The following is a 24242-nucleotide window of genomic DNA, read 5'->3' as shown; positions in this document are numbered from 1 at the left end:
TCAGATAGTCACAACCACGTCCACAATGTAATCTGCGGGCATCCCAGCTTAGGATGTATCTGACCATGCGGAGCGGGAAGTAGCTACAAAGAGGACGGAGTAAACTGGGATCCACTTTCGGTGGCAATCATGGACTGTCGATGGGAGAGAGCAAAGGGAGTGCAACCCAGCAGTGCTTATCCATCAGAACCTTTTCCTGTACTGACGCCGGGAGGATTGCAGGAGTCAAGATAGGCAGGTGAGGCCTGGGGCTTCCAGCATCTATTTACCACAATGTCTTTCAAAGGGCATTGGTCAGTTCACTATAGGAAAGGACATGGGAACCAGAGTTTAGAGGCAACTCATATCCTCTAACAGTAATGTAATATTCACCAAGCAAGCAATAAAAGTTTTCAAAGTTTAATGGACTGTCTGCTGTTTGTGAAATTCGTGCAGGGGTGGAAGAACGGAAGCAGTTAACAGAAAGGTATGAATACACCCAGCAGCTCCCAAGGGAGTAATGCGCTACACTAACTTACTAACTGACATATCAGCATGAATGTCTCACCACTTCCTTAAACTAAATTTCTCTAAAACTGATCTATTAATATCCCCCCCGCCCGTGCCCGTTTCCATTACTTTTCCATCAAAATCAACAATGCAACCATCAGTCCCTCCCCTCTAGGTGTAATCCTAGACTCTGACTTGTCATTTCAGCCTCAAATCCAATCGTTGTCAACAATTTGTAGAATTCACCTCCGTAACCTCTCTAAAATTCACCCCTTTTTAACAAATGAAACCACCAAGCTCTTCCGTCACTCCCTTGTTATCTCTCCCCTTGACTATTGCAACTCCCTTCTCATTGGCCTTCCTCTCCATAGGCTATCCCCTCGTCAGTATATCATGGATGCTGCTGCCAGACTTATCCACCTTACCAACCACTCAGCGTCTGCCAACCCTCTTCTCCAATCCCTACACTGGCTCCCAATCACCCAGCGAATTAAATTCAAAATACTAACCACAACATACAAAGCCATTCACGCTCCGCTCTTCTCAAGACCTCCTACTCTCAAGCTCTCTTGTCTCCTCCTCTCATGCTCATCTCCAGGATTTCTTCAGAGCCTCTCCCATACTCTGGAACTCACTACCTCCACATGTCCGGCTATCCCCTACTCCTTGCTACCTTCAGGCGATCCCTGAAAACTCATCTCTTCAGGAAAGCCTATCTTGTCTCTACCTAATATTTTACCACTTCCATCAGCTCATTCCCCACAGTTACAACCTTTTGTACCACCTGCCTCACCCTATTAGATTGCAAGCTCTTCTGAGCAGGACACTCTTAATCCTCTTGTATTTTATTGTATTATAACTGTATTGTCTCCCTTTTATATTGTAAAGCACTGCATAAACTGTTGGCGCTATATAAATCCTGTATAAATGCTATATAAATTTGTATAATAATATAATAATAGTAATAATATTATCTGTTTATTTATCCAAAGGAGTGGTAGAGAATACATTATCACTTCACATTCCATCGATTACATATATATGATCTTTTCCATCCTTTTAACATTCAGACTAATTTAATATTTCATAGTGTTTACACCTATATATAGACATATACCTTTCTCTTCCACCTACACCGTGTTCCAGGGATTTGAGGTACTTATCACCAATACCTCACATTCCCTTCCTGATTACCCCCCTCTCCCAGAGAGAGGGATTCCAAGTTTGTAGTAGACCCAGGCGGGCGGACCTTACCCCTCAATAACCACTTCCATCATTCTCTTTCCCTCCTCTGAGTACACAAATTGATTCCATACTGACCATGTTTTACTGTACTGCTCTTTCCTATATTGAGCCAAGAGGACTAAATCCTCCGTCATCCCATCTATCTTACCCTATTAAGCCACCTTGCAATAGAGGGTGGCCTAGAATTCCTCCAACACAAGGTAACACGGGCTTTAGCAGAATTAATCAGATGACACAGCACTGACTTTTTATACGTCTGGGATTTGTGAACAATGAAGCAGAAAAAAAGAGGGATCATCTGATATTAAATATTCTGTGAATTTTTGAGAAATCTTCTGGACCTCTATCCAATATTGTCGAATCTTTAAACAAGACCAGAATATATGGAACTCCTAACTCCTATGAAGTCCCTAACTCCTCCCCACATCACCAGCAATGTTCTGAAGCCTCTGTGTAAAATTTCTATTGTATTTTCCAACTAAAACTGTACTGATTAAACGAAAATCGTATGATCTTATATCATACGAGATATTGTTTGTCCCTTCAGAAAATTTCGGGCGACAATTGTGTACTAAAGACCAGATTATGGTACAATCGCTTCTAAAGCGGTACTTTTTGTATGACATTCTAATCGTGTGTATGGGGCTTGAGTCTCCTCAGTGGAAACAAAGCATTAAAATGTAGTTCTAATGACCCCCTGCTAAAACCAAATGAAAAGTTGAAGTTTTACTGTAGATATACTTTTAACCCACAAGTGTTAATCCGGTATTCAAAATATTCGTTTGTTGTTGATCTACCCATTCCTAATAAATGATTTAACATACTGTTACAGGAACAAAACTTAAGATAACATTAGTTCATTCCATATAAACACAAAAGTCACATGGGAATGAATAGTTTTGAAGACATAGCTGCCCAATCAATCTTCCAAGCATGCTAAAAGTACATTATTGGGCTCAGTATTATTTTCTGTAGTTATTCCTTGTTTGTTCTTGCTTCCCATTAGGTAAGATAATGGTAGAAAGTACAATTGAATAATGTGCCTCACCTCTGAATGTCAATGTCCTCAGATGTGCAATAAAACATTTACTTTCATTTCTCACTGGTATTCATGATAGTGCGCAACCATCTTAGGCAGATCGTTAAATCAAAACTGACAGCCCATGAAAGACCATATGGTTATCTTTGATATTAAATGTAGAGCTTCTCTTTACAGCTTTTAACAGAAGAAAGATAGAAAAGTTCAGCTTAAGACAACACAAATACATCAGCTGTGTCATTCATGCAATGTTTTCACAGTTTGGTTCAATTCACAAGGCTGACCTTTTATCCTGATCTTCCAAATCCCTTACAGCCAGATTTAACATCTACAGACACATCTGTCATCCGTTGACAAGTACACAGGACAACTTTAAACATTGCCCTACCAGAGGGGCAGCACTGAATATTTATATTGATCAGCCTCATAAAGCACAGGTCTACAATCGATAGCCAGGTGATGGCTGTTCCAGCTCTGGATGCTGTAGACTGTACTAATTACTTGGCATGTACACGATCATTAGGGAGCAGATAATGAATAATTCCATGGCTTCCTCAGTGTTCAAATTAATTGTATAGCGTGTATTCCTCTTGACAGCTATGCAACGTCTTCTCTGAAAATAAACATATGAAATATTCTTTACTTTAGTATTTCATTATAGAGGCAATCAGATGCTAAGGGAATTTAGTGCTAGATGTGCACATGAATAATTAATTTGGTTTACTCTCACAATTACTGATATACAGAGGCGGCATTTGGGTTTAGGATAGACTTGCAGCATTCAATTTGCCAGTCTGACTGCCTGACCCCATGTTGCTCACAGATAGCATGTTGTTAAGGTTGGGTTCAGGACACAGTTCCGATGAACAAATATCAGGATATATAGCAAACCTGTACTATAGTGGTCTAACTGACACAATGAAGACCTGGTAGATTATTCTTGGGTGGACACAGGTTATTAAAACAAGATACTAAAACATGAAGAAAAGAATATGATCCAAAATGTAAGAAAATATAACAATGAATTTAGCTTATTATAAGTATCTAAAAATATAAATTGCTAATAGGAGTAGCATACATACAGTGGGTTCTAGGAGGATTTATTATGTTACTTATATCTCCATACTTCATTATTCTGTCCTTGTTGAGGCACTTCTTGTTATAGCGTGACAACCACCTGTCACATTGGCTAATGATGGAGACTACAAGTAGCCATGACAACACACATTATACAACTATGGTTCACAGTTGCTACTGATGTCATGCAACCATCATCGGAGCACAGGCATCTAGACAGGAAATGACTTCAAGAGATCAGCAGTACTGAGGTGCAAAACTTAATGGAAAAAGTTGAAAGAGGAGTTTCATTTTTTAAAAAAAGGCAATTGTTTGATACCTATGGCTTTAACAAACTAAATAATCTAAACAAACTCAGTATTACCAAACAAAAGTGTTTCTCCCTAGACAGATCATGCAGCCATTCACAGGTACATAAGACTCAACGATTGCTGAGTTAATATTCTCTCTATAAAACTGAATTCAGGGTAGAGGACCTCTCTACCTGAGGTTAGGCCTGATTCACATGAGTTAGGACAACATGCAATATGTGTAATGTGATGATGACTTTGTTTAGCAATGGACCATTGGTATTCAAGCACACTCCAACTTCTTTTGATGAATATCTCCAGTTGACAATTGTGGCAGAGTGCCCCTTTATGTACCTTGCTCATATTCAGGTGCAGGTTCCTTTAACTACTTTTCTCACAATCCTTTGGGTTCCCCCAAACCCTTGGATTTCACAAGTCACTGGACTCCTGAACACTCCCATCAAGTGTTCAGAGAGAATGCCCCCAATGAGACAGAAGTGACTGGGCAGGTGATGTGTCGCCAGGTGTTAGGTCTTCCAATGTTAATCTCGCCATGCAGGCAGCTGAGTTGGAGGACAAAAGCATGCTACTTACCAGGAAGACCAAGTCACTTCATAGAGCACTGTGTTAAACCTGAAATCGGGTAGTCCTGTGCCTACAGCTGTTTGTGTGTCCAGATCAGAGGCTCATTCTGCCACTTGCCTGTGGAGCCTGTCCCGTCTGCTCGTTCAGCAGATCATGAATTTTGTTATAGAACTGAATGTGCTGTGCATAGTAAGCAGAATTTCTTATTGTATAATTTTTGCCTAATGCCGCCTACACACGATCAGAATTTTGGTCTGATGGTTTTCCCAACCGAATTCCAACGGGATTTCGCTCAAGCTGTCTTGCATACACACAGTCACACCAAATTCCAACCGCCAAGAACGCGGTGACTTAAAACACATACGACGGGACTAGAAAAAGGAAGTTCAATACCCAGTAGCCAATAGCTTCCGTCTCATAGTTGAATCTGAGCATGCGTGACTTTTTGCGTGTCAGAATTGCATACACAAAAACACATTTTTGGATATGAACTTTTTCCGTCCAAAAAATTGAGAACATGCTCTCAATCTTTTGCTGGCCGAAATTCAGCCAGCAAAAGTTTGATGGAGCATACACATGATCACATTTTCCAACCAAAACCTCTCATCGGTCTTTTGCTGGCCGAAATTCCGTTCGTGTGTACAGGGCATCAGTCAGGTAGACATTGGATCTTATTTTCATTTTTACACTTTCAAAATCTATATTGCTTTTAATGATGGAATTTTTGAGGGATATCTGTTATTTTGCTTTTAAGTTTGTGACTTTGCTAACTGGTCTTGGTACAGATATTCTCAGTAATCTTAGACTTTAGAACAACTAGAACTTTTCTCTCAGATTGTGCAAGTTAGCCACTATTTTCTTGTAGGTCAGCATATATGGTTAGAATCTAAAAGTTACGATGAGCCCAATAAAATGTAGCTTTTATTTTAGCATAATAAAATAGGATGCAATGTTATGCATTTTGGAGAATATATAAATTGATCTACAGGCTATTAATCTATGCAGAATTGTATTTTGAAATCAACCTGTTTTGTCTGAAACAGTTAAGACTGCTTTCTTTGTTCTAATGTTACAAAATAAAAGTTTTCTTTTAATGGACTCCTGGTAAGTGCTGACGGCTTATTATTGTACAAAAAGTCAGTTAAAGGATGTTAAAATCCAAAAAATGTAATATATTGCAACTTACCAGTACTTACTGTAAATGTAGTGGGTGTATTTGTTTTCTTTTTTCAGGCTAGGAAGGATTTACAGAAAATACCTGTTGATCTTGCCAGAAGTGCAGCCTTGTCAATTTCCTGTGATTTGAGAAGACAGCAAAAACAATGTTATATTTCTTGTGTAAACAACTAATCCTATCATCTACCATGTAATTGAGACAAACCAAGGCAGGCATGTTTGAAGTACAACCATGGTTCCTACCATAGATATAGTGGAGAAGTGAATGTAGCCACAAAGGGATGGGGAGCGTGTTATTTGTGGGATTACCAGGTTAAAATAAAGGGAAATAAGCCTGAGAAAAAAAATACAAATGCAGTCAATACATCTAATGACTGGTAATCTGCAATCTATTGCATTTTTGATTGATGATTTGTTTACAGATTATTACGAAGAAGTACCTGCACTAAAGGCCATATTGATTCAGTAACGCATGGGTGTCCAACCGGTGGCCCTCCAGCTGTTACGGACCTACAAGTCCCATGAGGCATTGCAAGGCTGACAGTTGCAAGCATGACTCCCAAAGGCAGAGGCATGCTGGGACTTGTAGTTCTGCAACAACTGGAAGGCCGCATGTTGGATACCCATGCAGTATGGTATCACTGAACTAATAGTTTAGGTGATAGTATAGTTTTAGAGATTACTAGGTTAAAGGTGGTTAAGGTACAGTAATTCCTAAAGAAAATATGAGAATTTCAATTGTTGACCTTCTAAAGGTGCTAGCTCTTGAGTCCCTGCCTGTTTTACTGTGCCTCTGGCTTCAAAAGGATCTGATGCTTACCCAAACTAGTATGCAGATAAGAAAAGTCAGAATTTCTTTCTAGGATATATTTGGTCAAAAACTTACCTATAGAGGATGTTTAACCTGCCCCCCACATGTGGCACAATCTGGCAGGCCTTTGGTCCATGGTAAATTTTTCTTGTTGTGTCTTGTTGAGTTTTCCATTATTTTTCCTTATGGCTTTCCTGGTAACTGCTGTTTCTATGGCTGCTCCAACTTTTGCAATCTTTCCTCGGTTTACTTGCACTCCAGGCACAATTCCTGTCCCCCAACATTTGTATAAATGTCTTTTTTATCCATTCAGGAAAGTTTTGTACATTGAATGGTGTGGCCAGCTCTAAGCCTCCTGATTAGCTCATACTTATTTTAACCACTTTCAGACCGGACCAATTTGCTGGTCAAAGACCAGACCACATTTTGCGATTCGGCACTGCGTCGCTTTAACTGACAATTGCGCGGTCGTGCGACGTGGCTCCCAAACAAAATTGACGTCCTTTTTTTCCCACAAATAGAGCTTTCTTTTGGTGGTATTTGATCACCCCTGCGGTTTTTATTTTTTGCGCTATAAACAAAAATAGAGCGACAATTTTGAAAAAAACGCATTATTTTTTACTTTTTGTTATAATAAATATCCCCCAAAAATATATAAAAACAACATTTTTTTCCCTCAGTTTAGGCCGATGCGTATTCTTCTACATATTTTTGGTAAAAAAAATCGCAATAAGCGATTATTGATTGGTTTGCGCAAAAGTTATAGCGTTTACAAAATAGGGATAGTTTTATAGCATTTTTATTAATAATTTTTTATTATTATTTTTTTTACTGGTAATGGCGGCGATCAGCGATTTTTATTGTGACTGCGACATTGTGGGGGACCCATTGGACATTTTTGACACATTTGTGGGACCATTGTCATTTATACAGTAATCACTGCTATATAAATGCAGTGATTCCTGTGTAAATGACACTGGCAGTGAAGGGGTTAACCAGTGGGTGGCAGTGTAGGGGTTAAGTGTTCCTAGGGGTGTGTTACTAACTGTGGGGGGGTTGGGCTTTCATTTAGTGAACACTGATCTCTGCTCCAATCACATGGAGCAGAGATCAGCGTCACTAGTTGCTAGGCAGAATGGAGAAATGTTGTTGACAACGGCACTTTTCCATTCGGCCGCTCCGTGAGACGATCGCGGGGATGCCCGCGGCGATCGAGTCCGCTGGTCCCGCGACCGGACTCACGGAGGTCCCAACCAGCGCGGGAGCGCCGCCGCCGGCGCACTACCCATTGGCAGGGCGGCAAATTTAAAGGGACGTACATGTACGCCCATTTGCCTGCCCGTGCCATTCTGTCGACGTACATCGTCGTGCGCTGGTCGGCAAGTGGTTAAAGGTGCTAATATCTTGAATTGCTATCATCATGCTTCTGCATGATGCCTGTAATTCTGTGATCCTGTTTTTTTTCCATAAAAAAAAAGGTTTTATTGAACAAGATAAATCATACAAGTAGACGAGAGCATATAAGTTACATTATCAACCATGTGTATGTTACATGCTTGTATAGGAACATAGACATAACAAACGTAATCAAAGGCATTAATGCTACCAACCATGGCAAGCAGATTACTCCCCAATGGGTGCTGTATAATTATACATGTAAGCGACTCCATTATGCAACATGTTAGCTTCCTGCTACCGTTTCGGGAGCTTTCAACCACCTCTCCCATATTTTATCGAATTTAGAGGGACACCCCCTATGGGAATAGACAATCCTCTTATATGGCAACATGTTGTTCACTTCCACTATCTAATGCGAGAACTCGGGCCTGGCTGGGTCTCATCCATGTCCTAGCTCTAACCTTCCTAGCCGAGAAAAGAGTCTCGTGCAGGAATATTTTGGTGAATTTGTTCAATTCTGGTTCTGAAAAAATTCCTAGTAGCAGGCCTTAGGCTATACTGTTATTGGAGAGCCCATGGTGTCGTGCAAGAATCGTACGACCTGTGTCCAATACGCCTGCATTTTGCAGCATTGCCAGAGGAGATGCCAGAATGAGCACATAGCTTGGCTACATATTGGGCAGCTTGAGGGCAGATCGGGCCTGTACCTGGCTATCCTGAGGGGTGTTAGATATCATTTATATATTATGAAAATCTGAGTAAGACGGTCTGAAAGCCTAGGAGAGACTAGTTTGCATGTATCAAGGGCCTCACTCCATTCTTCATCCTCCATGGGTCCCAGCTCTTCCTCCCATCTAATTTTTAATTCATACACTGACAATTGCGCGGTCGTGCGACGTGGCTCCCAAACAAAATTGACGTCCTTTTTTTCCCACAAATAGAGCTTTCTTTTGGTGGTATTTGATCACCCCTGCGGTTTTTATTTTTTGCGCTATAAACAAAAATAGAGCGACAATTTTGAAAAAAACGCATTATTTTTTACTTTTTGTTATAATAAATATCCCCCAAAAATATATAAAAACAACATTTTTTTCCCTCAGTTTAGGCCGATGCGTATTCTTCTACATATTTTTGGTAAAAAAAATCGCAATAAGCGATTATTGATTGGTTTGCGCAAAAGTTATAGCGTTTACAAAATAGGGATAGTTTTATAGCATTTTTATTAATAATTTTTTATTATTATTTTTTTTACTGGTAATGGCGGCGATCAGCGATTTTTATTGTGACTGCGACATTGTGGGGGACCCATTGGACATTTTTGACACATTTGTGGGACCATTGTCATTTATACAGTAATCACTGCTATATAAATGCAGTGATTCCTGTGTAAATGACACTGGCAGTGAAGGGGTTAACCAGTGGGTGGCAGTGTAGGGGTTAAGTGTTCCTAGGGGTGTGTTACTAACTGTGGGGGGGTTGGGCTTTCATTTAGTGAACACTGATCTCTGCTCCAATCACATGGAGCAGAGATCAGCGTCACTAGTTGCTAGGCAGAATGGAGAAATGTTGTTGACAACGGCACTTTTCCATTCGGCCGCTCCGTGAGACGATCGCGGGGATGCCCGCGGCGATCGAGTCCGCTGGTCCCGCGACCGGACTCACGGAGGTCCCAACCAGCGCGGGAGCGCCGCCGCCGGCGCACTACCCATTGGCAGGGCGGCAAATTTAAAGGGACGTACATGTACGCCCATTTGCCTGCCCGTGCCATTCTGTCGACGTACATCGTCGTGCGCTGGTCGGCAAGTGGTTAAAGGTGCTAATATCTTGAATTGCTATCATCATGCTTCTGCATGATGCCTGTAATTCTGTGATCCTGTTTTTTTTCCATAAAAAAAAAGGTTTTATTGAACAAGATAAATCATACAAGTAGACGAGAGCATATAAGTTACATTATCAACCATGTGTATGTTACATGCTTGTATAGGAACATAGACATAACAAACGTAATCAAAGGCATTAATGCTACCAACCATGGCAAGCAGATTACTCCCCAATGGGTGCTGTATAATTATACATGTAAGCGACTCCATTATGCAACATGTTAGCTTCCTGCTACCGTTTCGGGAGCTTTCAACCACCTCTCCCATATTTTATCGAATTTAGAGGGACACCCCCTATGGGAATAGACAATCCTCTTATATGGCAACATGTTGTTCACTTCCACTATCTAATGCGAGAACTCGGGCCTGGCTGGGTCTCATCCATGTCCTAGCTCTAACCTTCCTAGCCGAGAAAAGAGTCTCGTGCAGGAATATTTTGGTGAATTTGTTCAATTCTGGTTCTGAAAAAATTCCTAGTAGCAGGCCTTAGGCTATACTGTTATTGGAGAGCCCATGGTGTCGTGCAAGAATCGTACGACCTGTGTCCAATACGCCTGCATTTTGCAGCATTGCCAGAGGAGATGCCAGAATGAGCACATAGCTTGGCTACATATTGGGCAGCTTGAGGGCAGATCGGGCCTGTACCTGGCTATCCTGAGGGGTGTTAGATATCATTTATATATTATGAAAATCTGAGTAAGACGGTCTGAAAGCCTAGGAGAGACTAGTTTGCATGTATCAAGGGCCTCACTCCATTCTTCATCCTCCATGGGTCCCAGCTCTTCCTCCCATCTAATTTTTAATTCATACACTGATACAGTAGCATGTGGGAGCGTTAGCATGCTATAGAACTGTGAGATACGTTTTCTGAGATCTGGGCATTTAATTGCCTCCATTAGGGGATTGTTAGCTAGGGGTGGTCTCTTGGCTGGAAACTGGGCACGGTATGCATGGTGCAGTTGCAGGTACCTAAAGTACATTTGGTTCGGTAGTTACAAATCAGCCCTCAACTTATCAAAGGATTTAAGTGTTCCCACAGTAACTATGTGGGAAAGTAAATAATAAAATAAAATATGCCTTTGGAGTTCCATGTGTTACAATCTGGGATTGAATTAAATTCAGGTAGAGCAGTGTTGTGCCATAGAGGGGTGAATTCCTGAAGTGTGGTATGTTGAGCCTAGTGGAGGCTATCTCCTATATCTTTCTATAGTGATATAGCAAAGACTTTTGTTCCCAAAACTGCTGTAAGGGGGTCTTTGGTGGATTGTATCCACCCCGGGCAAAGGAGACATAAGAATCTCTCTCTATTGACCTTATGTATATGAAATAGTTGGGAGAGCTGAGCTGCCAGGTAGTATAGGTTAAAATCAGGCAAGGCTGTTCCTGCGAGGTCTGCGGGAGGTTTAAGTCTATGCCAGGGTAGTTTATGTCTGCGGAGTCCAGAAAAAGTTCCGAAGCGCTCTATCAAGGACAAGACCGTGGGGAGGGAGGTCTTAGAATCATCCAGATATAATAACGTATCATCTGCATAAGTACTAATTGTTTCGGTTACTTCTCCCTTTCTAAGACCCACTCTACCTGGATGTGAACATATAGCCACTGCCAGTGGCTCTGCTGCCAGGGCATAAAGCAGCGGCGATAGGGGACATCCCTGTCTCATACCCCTGGACAGGGGGAAGTGCTCAGATGGCCATTTGTTAGCAATCACCTTTGCCGCGGGGCCTGATATAGTAGCTGTACCTATTTTATAAACTTGGGGCCTATTCCAAATTTACCTAAGCAGGTCCAGAGGTACCTCCACTCAATTGAATCGAATGCCTTGGCTGTGTCTAAGGCAACTATAATGCTGGAACCAGAGTTGTGGTGCATCGATTGCATGTTTATAAAGAGCCTTCTGAGGTTGAAGGATGTGTTCCTGTCTGGCAAAAAAACCTGCCTCTGTGATCCTGTTCTAATCAGTGTTATGAGTGTTCCCATTTGGCCTGTTATTACTAAGTTTTTGTTCTTACTTTCTTGGCTGTCACTTAGCTCATCTGAATCCTGGTCCCTGTCTGCTCTGAGTCTACCTATAACCTGTTAACTTCTCATGCCTGATCACCTTGAATCTGCTCCCACCTTCTAACAAACAACCTGCTGGATGGATACATCAGTGCTTTCCAGTATTGGAGACAGGCCACCACTGCTGCTACAAGAGAAGTGGAACAACCCTGAGATATCAAAGTACAGATGGAAAAAGGTATGCATTTAAACATTTTTTAACAATTACATGTGATGAATGGTTCCAAGAGGGTAAGGGAACTGGAGTTGGGGAAAGGAGGGGTTCCAAGGGGTGGGAGGGCCAGAGTTGGGTTTTTAAGGATTATTTTGAAAGGGTAGGGAAAGGAAAAGATTAAATGTAAGGAGGACAAGAAATACTAGATGATATTTTTGGGTATATGGGTGCTTGCTGTGAAATTTAGCATTGTCATCATGCGTAAATGTCTATGCCCAAACCTACATTACAGTAAGTGATTTGTGTTTCCCATAGTAAGATAAAATCTTAAAGGGCAAAATGTGATTATAGAGCAAAAAAGAAAAATAATATATATAATTACTCAAGGATTGTGAGCAAGGCATGTAATTGCAGCAAGTAACTTTGCCTGTTGATTCCGTACTGTTTGTGCCAAGCTGTTGCTGACCTCAGCCGGTACATTTAACTACATGGCCTGCTTGTTGATTTTTCACTGCCCACTGCTGAACCTGGCATCCTAAAACAATCCTGTTGTTTGATAGCTGTAGGCTTTGCAGCTCCTGTATCCTGGCAGTCTCTCCCTGCATAAATCCTACTGTTACTGAGTTTTCCTCTTGATACATATACTCATAGTGCTTTTACTAGAGGAACAAGAGAGGCCTTGCTTTATAACACACAATGTAAACAGCCACAAACTTACTGCCTCTGCCTAATAACATTGACACTAATCCATGCTGTAACTCTCCACAACCAGCTTTCTTAAGTCTCCAGCACATCACCTTTGACAGACACAAATAGGACCACCAGACCCTCAGATTCTGCTTCAGACAATGGCCGCCTCCATTATCAGCTGATCTCTTCTTTTTAGTTATGCTTCTGCAGCTAGGTGCTTGTCATCAGTGCAGCACACTTCTTACATTCGCAAAGCAATGTTTGATGCTAACAAGTACTAGTCAAATCTGCTGTCAATAAAATTATGAAGTAAGGGGCATCATTATTTAGGATGTTACAGTAATTAATGTTAGCTGCACCCCAATTTGTGGAAAAAACAATACCCTACTTCTACTAAAAGATGTATGGCCATCATGATCACTGATCTGAAACAAGCATGTAAATAAGCTTCCTGATGACGTGTTTATCACAAAATGCATTTAGGCTGCACGTCTGCCCGTATTGACGTCACTTCCGGTTTCTTGGTTTTCATCTCCTGCACTTTGGAATGCACGCTGTGTCTTGGAGAGACCATATTAACCTAAACTGTACATGTTGGTGCTGACATACAGCACTCCTAAATGTAAGTGTGCATTTTTTATCTACCTGTTTATACCTACATTTAATAAACATAGTGTGCTATGATTCTCAATATGTTTCACCCGAGCCTTAATGTTTGACCATTGTCAAGGAGACACCTTGTGGTTTAGAGTCATCGCCTCCATACACGCTGCTGGTTGAAAGAGTATAATAGTGCTGCAAGGCGTATTTATTATAATGTTCTGGTGAGTTTGTATTTCTCATACACAGTTTGTGGTGGAGCACTATTTGAAGGATTCATTTGTCCCTATACTTTTCTTTGGATCATGGTGAATGGATTACTCAGATTTTTTTTAGACTTTTTTGAATATTGCATATTTTTATGAATTTTATAATTATGGGACTTTTTTTATGTGGATTTTATCACTTATGTTAATGATCAATTTGGTATATTGAATCTATGTATCACGTAAGTTAGTGCCACACCTTTTCTTTATTATTGCTACAGTTTCAGAGTGGTTCATTCCACTTTAAAAAGAGGCAGCTGCACTCATTCTACTTATTAACAATTTTTGGCACCACTACTTGTCACGTTATATATATATATATTCACATATGTAAATAAGTACTTCAGATTTTTTGGGGATTTTGGCTTGGAATGTACTCATATGAGCGGGCTAGCATACAGTATAGCCAGGCAAGTAGCAATCTCAAATGAGGTCAGCAGTGGCAGTCCTCATATTTCTCATATAACATGTTCAATTAAAGTAATATTAATGTAGAACTAATGAGAAGAGGTTTATCTTAACTTCCTGTCAAATAGCCAATACAGAAAGTAAGAGGCAATCCCTCCAAAGTGAGGGAAATCCCTGGTTGTCACCAGGGTCACCAGAACTAGTATACACATTGGAAGATGTCCCCTCTATTACTGTTCTGAGGACAATCCAAAATATGGGATTTTCCATATGTTTGAGGGACTTCTGCCCCGTGATAAGGGCAACGGAACATTACATACGTCTGTTTTAATGCATACCCGTACCATCTGTTGTCTTATTTTCTTGTATTGTGGTCCCTGTGGATCAGTTCTCCTTCCCTTGTTATAAATTAAAAAAAAATAAAAAAAAATGTGGGATTTTCTTTTACTTTCACTTCCAATGATAATGGTAAACATAACAAATATGGTGAATCGTCCTTAAAAGGACACAGGCAGCAAAAAAAATAAAAAATAGATATGTGTTGCAATTCCTCTACACTCTATTCATGTCTAAAAAAAAAAAAAAAGATTTGCCCTTGATTATACCTTAAACCTGGAGTACTGAATTTAAATTCATGGAGGTGTGAATTTTCTTACAGCGATTTTCATCCAAATCCCATGTTTGTGAAATGACTCAAGACCTTCACATCACAGCCCTCTACTCCTATATCACAATCCCATTCTTTCATCGGTGTTCTCAGTCCCCCCGAATACCGCATGTCCCTCCTCACATCATGATCTGATTACACACATGTTACCCCTCCATACGGTAGTGTCCTCTGTCCCCTCCCCCATACAGTAGTCTCCTCTGCCCCCCCCCCCCCCAAAAGTAACATAGAAAGGGGATGGTAGAAAAAAAAGACTTAGTAGTCCATCGAGTCTGTTTTTTGGTTTTATATATATATATATATATATATATATATATATATATATATATGCACGTTTTGTATTTTTTTGGTCTTTTTTGTCTGAGTATAGATCTATGTTTATCCCAAGTATGTTTGCAGCTATTTTCCTTTGACCGTATCACTACCTCTGTTAGAAGTTTATTCCAAGCATCAATTGCCCTTTCGAAAAAAAAATAATACTTTCTAAGATTAGTTTTGAACTTTCCTCCAGTTAGTTTGAGGTCATGTTCCCATTTTCTGGATTTTAGTTTCATATTGAAAATACTGCCCTCCTGAACCTTATTCACTCCCTTGATGTATTTAAAGATTTCAGTCATGTCTGCCCTTTCCCTTCTTTCCTCCAGACTGTACTTTTTAGGTTCCTGAAGTCTCTGTTTTATCCCCCAAACCGTTCACCATGTTTGTTACACGTCTCTGGACTTGTGCTATCCTATCAATACCTTTGTGTAAGTGAGTCTCCAGAAGTAGACACAGTATTCTAAATGAGGTGTCACTAAAGATCTATATAGGGGAATCAGAACCTCCTTCCTCCTGCTGGTGATCCCTCTAGTGATACATCCTAGAATTCTATTTGCTTTTCCCATTGCCTGGCCACACTGTTTGCTCATTTTCCAATTATCTGCCTCCCCTCAACACAGTAGTGTCCTTTCAGCCCCCGTGTCCTCTTTCTGCCTCCCACACAGTAGTGTCCTCAACCCCCACCACCACCACACAGACCCAGTTCTCTGCCCCCCACACACAGTTCTCTGTATACATAAATAGAAGCACACAGCCCTGTAGCCTAGGATGGCAAAGCACTCCTCTGCAACTCCCTCCTCCTAATTATCCATTCTCTAGGCTAACCGATTGGCTGGAAACTGCAGTGTCTACTTTTAACTCTGACCGATAGAGCAGGAGCCAGCAGCATTGAAAGTTGTAAATTGCAAGTGCTGGGGTAAGAATTGAAAGTTGTAAATTGCAAGTACTGGGGTAAGAATTTTAACAAAGAGTTCACTGGGGAATATGTATTTGTTGTGGTCAATGTGTTAAGCAAAAACAAAAACAAAAAACACGAGGGTTTAAATGCTACTTTAATAGGTAAGCCATAATAGGTCTATGTTAATTGTAATTGTTTACATTGATAAGATTGCAAAACTTTAAATATTCTTATTTGTGAAAAATTTTGATTTAAAGCAACCTTGTCACCAATATAAAATGCCAAAAAAAATTGTTATTTGAAAAGACAGTAAATACTCAACTCCACTTCATGGATGAGGAATTGCCTCCTAAAGTCTGTTGGGAAACTGACAATATCTATAAGTGTGGATATCCTTAACTCTGTGCCTTGCTTTATTGAGATTTTTGGGAAGATTTTCTATTATTATTATTTTTGTTATTCTATTTTATTACAGAGTGCATTTGTGACACTTGGTTTAATAGGAAAGCCTAGTGCAGCCTAAATGCTTTTATCCGCCTATGTATAGTGATCTTATCAAGAAATTCATTTAGAATACAATAAACCTTTCACTGCCAAAAAAAAGGCAGGGATAGGTAAGCAGGACTTTATATGTGCCACTGAGAAATCACACAGATTTAAAAAAAAAAACATTTTTTTTACGACACAATTCAAAAAATCTCAAGCAGAACAAAGAACATGATTAAAACATAGGCTTTATGTATATGACCAATATGATGATATTTGGCGTCTAGGTAAATTGATCGTAGACACCTAATACTATCATATTGGTCATGTACATGAAATCTGTTTTTTATTCATATTCTTTGTCCTACTTGATTTTTACAATTATGTAATAAATAAAAATGCCATGTGCTTCCTCTGTGGCACATACAAAATTCTGTTTACCTACCTCTGTCTTTTTTGCCAGTGATGGGTTTTTTGTATTCTCTGTGTAGGTCCACGAATGGTGTCCACTTGGAAATAAAATTCCGCACAAACAGAGCATCTCCACACAACCTTATATATTATAAAGACATTCCATCATCTTACAGGACATAGGGGAGTTGGATGTATCCATTCTGTGAGTCATTTAGTCATGTTTAACACAAAAGAAAACCCCTGTTTGGCATGGAGTTCTTCAAATGCTGTTTGCAAGTGGTAAATACAATTTACTCATATGCAATATTTCTTACTTACATTATTAGAAATAAATAACTGTTAACATTCATACCTCAATATATAGATAAGGTATATTTATTTTTATATTCACCATATATCATTTTTATTTATGCTATACATTTTCTTTAAAGTATCAGAAAGTAATTTTAAAGCAGACTAAACCCAATCACTAATGTCTTACAGTAACTAGTAAAGTTAATGAAATCTTTTTTTTCATCTTTTTAAATCTTTAGCTTACATCAGCCGAAAAACTGGGGATGCTGTAGCAGGTTGTGGTTACTGCTACTGTTAATGCTGCCCCAGTGGGAATTTTTTATGGTTAACTGCAATTCCCAGGTTTTTCTTGGTGAGTTTTGCTGGGTCCAACTCCTCGGTCTTGTGTGATATAAAAGGGACAGGGGTCCGGACTCAGAGAGAGAAATTAGAGATGGTGTGGAGTTAAGTGAGGGAAAAGAGAAGAAGGAGTTTGGTTTAAGCCTAGTCCACTTTGCCAGGCCTGCCTGATGCCATTACTGGTGTCTGGGTGGCCCGTAACATGCCAAAGTTAGAGCTAGATTCCAGAAATGGTATTGGACTTTTTTCTTTAGCAGGTATGCTGGAGCAGCCACAAGCCTGAAGTTAGGGACTAGGGATGTTAGGAAATGTTGGCACTTTATCTTAGACTGTTGACAGTCTCTGCCATTATGTTAATTTATTTTTCAAGTAAAATGCTTGAAACTTTGCCTGTTCTGAAGTTAATAAAGGGTGCAATGCAAGAACCCAGCACATACAGTTACAGGTTGGGTCACTAGACACACCGGGGTATGTAGACACAGAGGTACCAAGAGTTCATACATTGTGAAGATACAAGTGGTTACCAAGGGTAACAAAGGATCCTCTAGCAGCCTATCGTTAAGTGTGTACATGTGGCAGCTGAGATAGCCTCTTACAGCGAGGCAGAAGTTGTCAGCACTCCTTTAGCACTCCTTTAGCCGTGATCCATCACCCATAACATCAGGAGCAGATCTGCAGCACCAGGGCTTTCATCCTGTACACAGATACAGAAGAGAAAAAGTTAGGTGAAATGCACGGATCCGTGCTAGGTGCATGGCGAGACCCCAAACCGTTACTGGGAATGAGGTAACAGTGATACACAGGACAGGTGGAGAGAGCATTGGCTCTGTTTGTCCCTCCTAAATACACAAGTAACCATAGTGATTATGAGTACATTAAGAGAGTTCCTTCATGCTTAGTAATCTGTACGTGTTTGGAGCATGGCTCAAGTAAAGGTACCCCATGTGCGTGGCAGTGAGCCCATACAAAGTGCCTAGTGTAGACCAGAACAACCCACCCCAGGGTAGGCCTCTCATGTGACCCTTGCTTGGTACCCATGAAAGAGGGAACATAGAGGACGTGACGACCAGCTCATCACCCTGCCCTCTACAACAATTCTACCATGTAGGTTGTTGTTCAGACACTTCCTGTTATGGGAGACAACTGTCTCAATATTGTGTTCCTGTGTTGTCACTTTGTCCCATGCATCCTTGACCACACATTGTGCAGGTATGGTGCACCTTTGTTACCATCATTAGCTGATGTAGAGCAGTCAATGGTGGAGCAAGCACACATGGAGAGGAAGCGACAAAAGCAACTAAAGTAGATCAGTAGTGCTAAGGTGCAAGAAAGGATAAAAAATAGGTGAAAAAAAGTAAAATAAAAAGGTTTAGGAAAGCAAATCTTATCCATTTATGGTTTGCATCTATTTTAAATATGTTGTCCTAAATGTAAGTAATTATCAGCTTATATTTCACTACTGTAAATCAGTATATACACAGAATATTTTATGCAGTGTAAATGAACTTCCTTAACTGGCCACGGTGACTGGAGTATCAATCAGCTGCAGGCAGACACCTCTGGGTGATGAAAGAGTTAAGCCAAACAATTTATATAAACAAAGCAAGGATGTAATTATTACCCTTCTGGGACTACACTCTACATATGTTCAGAACACTGGTGCTTTGCAAAAAGACATTTCCATGGTTTAAAGGAATGGACTCTGCGGTCAGAGATCTTGTGATTTTGGCTTCCTGGTCCCTTGACTCAGCCCTTCATGTGATCTGGAATACATTCCTGTATTTTACAGGGTATTCAAAAGACTTAACCCTTAGGGCTCCTAAATGTTCAGGCAGCCTTTGTGCTCCGTGACAATATGATTGCTGCTCGCCAATGGACTGGCTGTCACGTTGTAAATGAAGCAGTAGGGGGTCCCCTGGCTGGCTGTGATCATGCTTGGAGCAAAAAAAAAAAGAAAAAAGTCTGCAGTGAATATGAGCTTTTAAAGCATTCTTACTTAGTTTCAACATCATAACCTTGCCATGTGGCACTCATGAATCCCAGACAATATCATAGGGATGCATAAATACTTTCCATTCTTACTAGTGAACCTTCAGTAAGGTGATCAGACCTTTCCCTTATGGGCTGCTGGAGCAGCAGTTATTTATTTTCCTAGTACATACATTCCCAGCATCTGTAAATTGTATTCCTTTAATGTATAACTCAGCAGCTGCTTCATTCACTTCATCTTTCACTGGAACATTTTACTTAGTCATGTGAGTGCTGGTGGCTTTAGAGAATCCTGTTATTGCAATTCCAGACTTGTAACAGTTTGTGTAACACAAAAACGTGACATGTCTGAGTATTGCACTCATATTAAAATTTTCTATACTTATAAGTACATGATGAGAATATCATGTCTATAACATTTCTGCATGGAACTAAATTAAAATACTGTATAATAGTTTTCAGATGCTAAAGTTACATTTGCAAACTGGCTTGTATAAAAGCAGACTGGAAATTGACAGTGATTCTATAGCAAAAATTGAAGTCATCTGACACTTTCTGAGATTTTAACTGGTGTTCCATATTGTAATCATGTTCTAGAATCTGGTCTTCGCCTGCAGCACGTTGGTCTGTGAACCAGCCAAGATGGCAGTCTGGCAAGGAAATTGTCAACTTTCTGTATTTACAAGTTGGAAAACCGTCAGAATTTGGACTATTGTCTGCCCTTTGTAAAATCATTACATATCTTACTGCCAAGAGTGGCACCAGATTTATACTTTAATTATACTTTACTTTACAGATTTATACTTTAATAACACCATGGTCAGTTATCTTGCTCCACCATCCTGATTTTTTTTACCCAACTCACTCTAGTTTTTTTTTTTTTTATGCTGACTGCAGTTTCCTAATTACACTGGTACAGCTATAGTGTAAAATGTAACATTCATGTGAACGAGCCCAAAAACTTGTACCTAACAGCCTAACATACTTGAACCTCTTTAGTAGCAATATAGAATATTAATAAAATGTTCCTACATCTGTTACTGTGCACTAAAAAATATTTAAAGTTGAACCCCAGCCAGGGACCCTCTGTCCCCATCCTCCTCTAGCTTATCATACTACGTGATTAACCACTTCGGCTCTCACACCTGTTTACCCCCAATGGATAAGACTATATTTTTGCTATGTGTCCGTTCATGAGTCTATAACTTTTTAATTACTTATGATAAAGAATTGATACATAAATTGTTTAATGGGAGACAAACAGGGCTTTCAGGACCCTAAAGTTCTCTGAGATTTTTATTTATTTATTTGCATTCTAGGGGAAAAAGAGTAAAAATCGTGAAAAAAAAATTGTTTCAAGTTTGATCAGTAATATTTTGAACACATGTACCATTAACAAAAAAGAGCAAAGAGAGGACAGATCCGTCCTCTCTTAGCTCTTTTTTCTTAACCAAGTAGTGATGTGGATGCAATGCTTTGCCATTAGACACTGTCCATAACTGCTTTTATTCACACGTACCATTAATGTTAGGAAAACATACATTTTATTCTGCCACTTGTTCTATCTACTGCAACATTAAATTTACATTTTTGGTACAAAGCATGTTAAAGTTATTTACAAAATAAGTATAGTTTTTTTTTAATTTATTTATTTTTTATTTTTTGCATACATTTCATTTTTCTCATAATGCATCAGTAATTTATAGTTATTACTGATTTAAAATAAAACAGATATACCATAAACCACATATTTTAACAGTAAAGCCTTAAAGATAACAATGTATATATGTGCTTTATAAAAAAAATGTTTCCAGCAAATAATTTAAAATAGGAACATGGAACAGGAGATGAAAGTGTTAAATAGTGTTTATACAGGTTGAAATGAAAGGGTTAAGTAGTAAAAATAGCGCAATTAAGAGTTAATTCCCTATGCACACAATAAAAACTTTCCTCTGTCAGCTGCTGCTCTCTCACTCACAAATCTTTCTGACAGGGAATGCAGGAGATAAGATAGCTACTATATTTGTTGTTGTTTTGGCTTAAAATGTTACATTGAATTCTCATGGAGATTGCCTGTCAGAGTGATCATTTAGCGAAGAAGGCTTTTGGATGGCTCCCAGACATAGGAACTCATGGCCTGTGCACAGTAGCTGAGCAGAAGGAGATAAGAAAAGATGAGAAAGTGCAAGGCATACAAGACTTGTCCTGTGTACAGAGGAAGGGGTTTTATGGACATTTGTAAGACAAGGTAGGCAACTGGTTAAAAAATTAACTAATTTCCCCAAATACCCACATCACTACTTACTGACATTGATAATTCCTATCAGTGGGATCCTCACCAGTTCTAAAGACTCCAACAGCAGGAAGAGGCAGCATTGAATCACTCATCTTCAGTCCCAGAAGAGGAAGCATAAAGAAGTGATGGTAAATTCATGTGAGTTACAAGGGTTTTGGAAGAGGTTTTTTTCAATTAGGAAAAAGCTGAAAAGGGATAGACTTTAAAGTGGAATTCAAGCCTAACACTATTTTTAAAAATGTTCCCTCCCTCCAACCCTGCCTAACGTGTACAAAAGATCTATATACTTACCTTTTTTTTAGTTTGCTCCGATCCAGGCACTTGATCCTGTAGCTCCAGCTCATCATGTAATGGAATGCTTGAATGTCTCCAATAGGCTCCCATAGCCCAGCTGTTGGATCTCTCTCCTCCTCTCTGCAGATCCGCTAACTGACACAGGGGTGTTAGAGCTGCAGAATCACATAAGAATATTAAAGTGAACTAAAAAAAAACTAAGTACACAAAGATTTTTATACACAGAGTAGGCAGGATAGGTAGGGGGAGGGGGAGGAACATTTTTAAGAAGAGTTAGTGCAACGCTTTAACTGACATTTGCACGGTCATGCGACGTTCTACCCAAACAAAATTGATGTCCTTTTTTTCCCACAAATAGAGCTTTCTTTTGGTAGTATTTGTTTGTCTCTGCGGTTTTTATTTCTTGTGCTTCAAACAAAAACAGAGTTTTGAAAAAAACACTTTATTGTTTACTTTTTTGCTATAATAAATATCCCCCAAAAATATATAAAAAATGTTTTTTTCCTCAGTTTAGGCTGAAATGTATTCTTCTACATATTTTTGGTAAAAACAAAATTGCAATAAGCATATATTGATTGGTTTGCGCAAAAATTATAGCGTCTACAAAATAGGGGATAGAATTACAGCATTTTTATTATTATATATTTTTTTACCAGTAATGGCGGGAATCTGCGATTTTTATCATGACTGCGACTTTATGGCGGACACATCGGACAATTTTAACACATTTGTGGGACCATTGGCATTAATACAGCGATCAATGCTACAAAATTGCGTTGATTACTATAAAAATTTCACTAGCAATGAAGTGGTTAACACAAGGGGGCGCACGAGGGGTTAACTGTGTTCCCTGGGAGGTGATTCTAACTGAAGGGGGAGGGGACTGACTAGAAGAAGTGACGGATCGGGGTTCCTAGCTAATAGGAACACACAATCTGTCACTCCTGTCAGAACAGAACAGGGAAGTGTGTGCTTACACACACTCGTCCCTGTTCTGTCTTTCCTGCTCACAATCTCTCGTGGCCGATGGTCATCACGACCGGAACCCCCGCTGTGCAGCGGGCGCATGCACCCGCTATCCCATCCCCGCGAGCTGACGTATAGCTATGACGGCTCGTGCAGGGAAGCGAATCTGCCGCAGTGTAACTGCGGCGGTTGGTCGGGAAACAAATAAATAGGAAGAACTTTTCCTACTTATGAACTAAATAAAAAAATCATACATACATATATCTAAAGTTACAACAATTTAAATAATTACACAAAATTGCACACATTACAAAATAAACAAAAACAATTCACAACCGCACTACTAGTCTCTAATCCCCTACTAACCCAAATCCTCACAAAATAAACAACATAAAAGCTTATTTTTTTTTCAGTGGGCCATAGTTGGTCACTGATGTCACCCGGGAGACCCCTCCCCTTTGTTTACTTTTTGCAGTCAACCCCAGTAAGCATCAAAATCAGACATGTTTATAATTTCCTCGTATGTGCATAGTTTATGCACATACGAGGAAATTATAAGTAAGTGGGGACACAAGACACTAGATAAATGGAGATATTCACAATTATTTTATTTCGCCCAGTTGCTACCACAGCCATTACGGAGTAAGGAGCAATTGAGACCCTTGGAAAAGTTACTAGAGAACCGCCAATGTTTGGAAAAAAGGATCTCAAAAATATACAAAATCTTAACTGATGCAGCGGATCTTAATTATCCTGGCTATATAGAGAAATGGGAAAGAGAAATCGGGCCCCTAAGGAGCGATCATCAGAGGGACAGGATAATGAGACGAACTTATTCGGTTGCCATAGACTCACAAACAAGAGAGATGTCATACAGTGGTGTGAAAAAGTGTTTGCCCCCTTCCTCATTTCCTGTTCCTTTGCATGTTTGTCACACTTAAGTGTTTCGGAACATCAAACCAATTTAAACAATAGTCAAGGACAACACAAGTAAACACAAAATGCAATTTGTAAATGAAGGTGTTTATTATTAAAGGTGAAAAAAAATCCAAACCATCATGGCCCTGTGTGAAAAAGTGATTGCCCCCTAAACCTAATAACTGGTTGGGCCACCC

The 24242-nt window shown here is 39.7% G+C and overlaps 1 long non-coding RNA gene across 2 annotated transcripts; it reads right to left on the bottom strand.

Annotated features, from left to right (window-relative positions):
- Nucleotides 1–16186: 16186 nt before the first annotated feature.
- On the bottom strand, nucleotides 16187–22330 carry LOC143940252 (uncharacterized). Of its 2 annotated transcripts, none has more exons than XR_013263842.1 (3): nucleotides 22159–22330; nucleotides 21877–21959; nucleotides 16187–18276 (listed from the first exon to the last, which is right to left on the bottom strand). It is a non-coding gene; the product is annotated as an uncharacterized LOC143940252 (long non-coding RNA). The 2 variants fall into 2 exon arrangements; XR_013263843.1 differs by having other exon boundaries at nucleotides 21911–21959.
- Between the last annotated feature and the right edge of the window lie 1912 nt (nucleotides 22331–24242).

This window comes from Lithobates pipiens, unplaced genomic scaffold (genome assembly GCF_037356315.1).
Source record: "Lithobates pipiens isolate NorthernLeopardFrog02 unplaced genomic scaffold, aLitPip1_a1.2 Scaffold_3, whole genome shotgun sequence".
Taxonomy (NCBI): Eukaryota; Metazoa; Chordata; class Amphibia; order Anura; family Ranidae; genus Lithobates; species Lithobates pipiens.
Note: the sequence above shows the minus strand (reverse complement) of the source record. Positions and strands in the feature narration are given on the sequence as shown.